This window comes from Mus caroli, unplaced genomic scaffold (genome assembly GCF_978045245.1).
Source record: "Mus caroli unplaced genomic scaffold, Mus_caroli_1 scaffold_17, whole genome shotgun sequence".
NCBI lineage: Eukaryota > Metazoa > Chordata > Mammalia > Rodentia > Muridae > Mus > Mus caroli.
Window position 1 is genome coordinate 39,216,570 of NW_028227272.1, and position 6,000 is coordinate 39,222,569.

Sequence of the window (6,000 nt, forward strand, 5' to 3'; positions counted from 1 at the left end):
CACCACAACAAGGATTCTACCCAGAGTCCCTCATGGTAGCAAGTCAGTCTCTAGATCCTTAGACTCCGAGGCCTCCCTTTTCTCATTATCTTTTGGCTTTTAGAAATTAGCACAACCTACACGATGGAAATTTATTTTTAATTATTAACAGGAAACAGGTTAAGGATCAATACTATATCAGGAGACTACAGGGGCTTTGACTAACATTTGAGCAAATCCTTTTGGGTTGTTTTTTTTTTAAGGTTCTAAATTGTATTACTGGACAAACATCCTAATTTAGACATGAGCAAGTCTCCAGGTTAAAAATGTTGAACTCCATTTGGTAAGACTGATTGGTGACCATGGTTCAGTATAAACCCTCAGCTTCGTTCTCCTCGAGTGTCTTCTCTTATAGAGTTGCACCTGATTTTGTTAACAGTTTGCATCTGAATCCACTGAAGAACAGGACGATTTTGCTTTTCTTTCTTGGCCATGAATTGCTTGATTCTGAATGTCTTATGAGAAGACATGGCGAGAAGCCGGATCAGGTGTACCACACATGATGGCAGAGGAAAAGAGAAGAGCTGAGCAAATTCTTAAATGAAAGAAATCAAGCAAAATAAAAATCTCTTAATCAAGAGACTAAGAATTCTTTCTAGGTGGGGGCATTGCCTCGATTCAAAAACACTTGGGTCATGCATTTGACAACTCCCTTGATAAGCAGACTTTGTCAGTATTGACCTTGGGAAGGGGAGGTAAGAGGACCGGGAGTTTGATACACAGTGAGTAAAGGCCAGCCTAGGCTAAATAATATCAAGTCTCAAAAAGAAGATAGAAAAGAAGGAAAGGAGGGGAGAAATGGAAGGGAGAGGAAGAAAGTGCCTTATAATTCTGGATCTTCTAACCAGCCTCCCACCTCTTCACCTTCCCACAGACCCCACCCACTACAGTGGTGCCTGGTGACTCTGGGTCAGGTCAGGTGAGTTAGGGACCCCTTCATCTCTCCTGCTGCGCACCCACAATGCACAGCTTTCAGCATGTGTCTTGAGGGCAATGACTGTTACAACCTAGAAAGACACCGAGGCCTTCATATACATCTTTTTTATTTATTTTATTTTAACAAATTCCATTTTCCAGAGAGAACTCAAGCCCAAGCCAGACTTCTTGTTTTAGCAGATGAAGGTTTCTTATTCCATGTAACAGCACGTTGGTGTTTCCTTCCCTTAATCACAACGCATGAAGGTGTAATGGTACTGTCAAGAAGTTGAACAAACCAAGAATCCCAATGAACCAATGCTGCCTTGCACCTTGAATGCACAGAAGAGAACAAAGGAAACACGTCTCCAAACACAGTTAATGTTGAGAGCGCAAGCCCGTGCCCTCTGAAGACATATCATTTCTCTCACTCGAAGCACTCCACGGAAAACAAGTTCCTCACCTTCTCAAAGATCTTTTGAAAATATGAAATAATGAAGCAAAGGTTAAAATAAAAAAATCCCCGGTGGTTACAGTCACAGTTCCCATTAACATTTTAAATGGTTATTTTTAATGGTACATTTAACTAAAGCTAACTTATCCATGGGAAAAGAATGTGGCCATTAAGACCGGCATCTGTTGAACAAACTGAGGATCCACATGCGGTGGTGCGTGATTTTATAACAGCAAGAATATTACATGCTAACAGCAGACTCATTAGCATTAATTGCTGCATTTAGTCCCACTTAAAACCTCCTGTATCTATAACATTTGCTAAATGCATCATCCATTTTTGGAAAAAGAAATAACCTAAAATGTTATCACATGAGTTACAATGGAACTAAACCCAGGCAAGCGGGTATAGAGATGAGGGTGCTGATAACCCTCCACTTACAATCCGACAATGAAGTAGAAATGCTCGAGCTTGGGGGAAACTCAACTTGACAAGGTGAGGTAGCGAGGCTGTTCTCCAATGGGAGGTGAGGAGAAAGTCTTGAGAGATCTGACTACAGAGATGACAAACACTCTCTTCAACCATTTGCTCCTTCATCTTCCGATCTCTCAGATGACGGATACCTGAGGACCAGGTCACATTCAAACCCAGGAACGTTCTCCAGCAATCTCCTGTCTCATAGAGATTTTATCTCCCAAGAGACAGACTTTTGACATCATGCCAATATTTTCATGACCCTTTCACAGACCTTGCTATGTGGCCAACCAGACTTTGTCAGAAGCTGGATGAAGGAGGGATTGGGGTTACTAAGGTGTGATGCCCTGAACCCCTCTTTGAATACAAAAGGAAGATTTTCCAAATCCCTTGCTACGCGTAGTATCTTACCATGCCCTTTTTCCTTAAAAAAATCATTCTAAGTTCTATTTTATTTTCCTCAGTCTCTTTTAGAATATAACACACACACACACACACACACACAGAGAGAGAGAGAGAGAGAGAGAGAGAGAGAGAGAGAGAGAGAGAGAGAGAGAAGAGACCTCAATATTAGTAGAGTTGTGGGGTTTGGGTTTTTTGTGTTTGTTTTTGATTTGGCTTGGGTTTTGTTTCATTTCGTTTCGTTTTGTTTCATTTGGTTTCGTTTGCCTTTCAGATCCACATTGTCTTCCACCAGAATTTTTCCCATTTGCCTCTTGTAGAGGAAAACGGGTTTAGAGCATTGACTAGCATGCTGTTAAGACACTATCTATTCAGTCACTTCCAACTCCTGTACTTCTCTGGTCCATGTTATTTTCCAAGTGCGATACTGTGGTGAGCGAAGATAAGTACTGATCTCACACTCTTCTTCAGTAGCTGACTCCAACTTCAAGTTGAAGAGGATGCTCAAAAAAATAAGAGTAAGATGGAATTAAGGTAGCCCACCAACACTTTCTATTGAAGACATAGCCATGACTCATGAGTAGGATTAGCATGCAGATGAGATGAGAAATCTGCAAAGCAAAGGAAGTCTAAGCTGTATCACAGAGATGCAGAGCTCTGCAACCATTGAAAGCCGATTTAAATAAACTATTGGGATGCAGTGGAGATGGCTCCATCAGTAAAACCCTTGCCTTGAAAACAGGAGGGATTGAGATTGAACACCCAAACCTACTTGGATGCTCACACTTGGACCAGATGAAGGCTTTGCTATGTTGAGCCACACTTGAGGAAGGCTCTGCCATTTCCATAGGTCTGAGGCATTGGGATCCTTGACATGTGTGTGTCCGTGTCCATAATGCACTCAGGATTTTATCCACTGCCTACAATGATTTCAATGTGTTTCCCTTAAAACATGGTTTGGGTACTTATCCCTCAAACAACAGTTTGTATGCAGGCCCAAAACTGTGGTGATTATATCTTAAGAACATATAGTTAAATGTCAGACATCAACAGGGACTCCATCTTTGACTCTCATCCTAGAAATAGGGGCCAAAGCTTTCTATATATTATACATCAGTCTGTGCTACTCTGCTGTAGTGGCACGAAGTAGATGGAGTGGAATCCAAATGTACATCGATGCCCCTCCACACCTTGCCCACATTTATTACACTGACTCTCAGCACAAGGGAAATTTACCACTTGGAAGATAAGCTGTGGGAAGAACCCTCAGTGAAGCAGAGCTGGTGGTTTCCACAATGACTTCTAACTCACTGCCTTAGGCGTCTGGGCACAATTATATGCACAGACAATCCATGGTGGAGCAGTAGCAGTTAGTCTGTTTCTCAACTGAGGGAACCCAAGTTCAGAAAACTCTTATTTGAGGTGACACAGCCATCTGCACAGGGTAACCACAGACCTACTGGGTCTTTTGTGTCTACCATGAGGTTTTTCTCCACTGCAGACTTCTCTGTCCTTGTGAAATCTGGAAAGCAGATGCTCAATAACCCATCTGAACACGCTTAGAGAGTGATACTAACTAGGCTGCACCCCCTAGGACTTAAATATCATAACCTTAACCTCCAGTGCCTTTGCATGTATGTCAGTGCATTTGGAGGGGGGCGGCAGAAACCCTAAAGAAGGAACTGAGGAGGAAGCTATGAGCAGGGGCTAAGAGGCTAAAGAGATGGCTCAGCACAGGCTGCTCTTCCAGAAGACTAGCAATAGCACCAACATAGCCCCACAGGCAGCTCGCAACCACCTGTAACTCAAGGGGATGAGGTAATAAGCAGAAACAACAACAGAAAACAACTGTTTTCAAGCTGACTGTTGTCCTTAGACAAGAGGAAGAAACAAAGAAACATCAAGAATGAACCAGCACCTTGCTCAACAAAAAGTCCAGGTGCAGACACAGCATAAAAGTGGCCACCAGCCTGCAAAGGACAGAGACCCCAAGAGAAACCGAGACTATAGACACTTTGGTGACTTTCAGCCTTCATTATTTTATTTTATTTTTGACTTTTGGGGTTTTTTTTTGGGGGGGTTGGTTGGTTGGTTTCAGATTCCCAAAGTATTTTTCCCCATTTAAGGTGCTTTTCTGCAACACAATCCATTGGCTGCAATGGAAAATGGCTTGTGTCCAAGCTGAATTTCTATCTTCAGGTATCCTTGGCACTGTCCAGAAGGAGGCTCCCTTCCTGAGAGGGGCCTCTGAAAGAATCTTGATAACACTGAATCAGGAGATGCCCATTCCACCCCTACAACCAGCCCACAATGTGGTAAAATAAGCTGTATTGACCAAAACATTTTCATGAAACCATTTGTTATGGTAAATGAGTTTGGGCACCACTGCCCACACCCATCTGCAACGATTAATCTTCTGCCAAAACAGTTTTTATCATCCTGTCCAGGCTTTTGAAATGTGACCTCCCTCTCCAATTTTGGAATCAAATTCAACAGTGTTGGCAAAATAGTAGTGACTAAGGCTGGTGTCTAGAAAATTCCTTTCAACCTTTTTTACAGCTTGCATGGATATCAGGCCAACACAGAACCAGTAAAATCTCTTTCCTTTTGTTGTGTCGAAGAAGACAAAAGGGAGGAGTCAAGGGCTACAGATGTGACTCCAAAGAAGCACTGTTTGTGACTCCCTGTGGCTTTTACAGGTTAGCTTTACTTTTTGTTGTTGTTGCTGTTGTTGTTGACGAATAGGTGGCAGAAGCCCTGGAAAAGTATTTGTCACATGCAATTGGATTCTTTGCAGCTACACTTCTATTTCCCTAAGGGTCCGTGAGTCCATAGAGATCAGCCGTGAGGGGGAGAGATTGCGTGTGACTGTGCATGAATCAGAAGAAGAACAAAAAGATGCGGCCGATGGTGGCAGGGAAAGACTGGAGTTAATAAGCCAGCATGTGCCTGAGGATTCTATCAGGCACAGGGATGGATGACATAATTGTTTTCTGCCCCAAATGATCTCAGAGATGTGGGATACAAGAGAATATTAAAACACGACAGAAAGATGGAAACTCATTTTCAGCAGCTGTCAACCAAAATGGGATGTAAACTAGGAGAGAGGCATATTGAAATGTTCGCAGGGTTCACTTCATCAAAATGAGCTTTTACCTCTCCTGGATGTCACGCCCTCCTTTTCTTGAGCGGAAGCAGCCTCCCCCCCACCCCAAACTGTTGCTCCTTGTATTCTTCCCACAACCTCTGCTGTCACTCCAGTCTCTCGTCACTGTCACTTTGCCTCTCTCCCTTCTTAACATCGTTCATTTTTTTTCCTAATCCTCTCTTTCCTCGCCACAAACATCATGTTTTTAGTCTCTTTCCTTTCTTCTCCTCTATCTCCCTCCCCCACCCTCACTTCTGTCATTAATAAGTAACTGAGTGAACCTGGACACCCTTTTTGCGATCCCAGGAGTTGAATGGAAACGAAAGGAAAAAAAAAAAAAAAAAAAAAAACCTCCCTATGAAAAGCACTCCAGTGTCCCCGCCCCGCCTCGGGTGCGGGTGGGCTGTGGCGTCTGCGAAGTCGCGATGCTTGCATGTGCCACGAGGGGGCAGAGGTGCGCGCCAGCGAGCCCGCACCGCCATCCAGCGCGGCAGGAAGTGATTGGAGGGCGGGCGCCAGCGGCTGCTCTCTTGGCGTCACCCATCACCGCTGCTGACAGCGGCGTAAG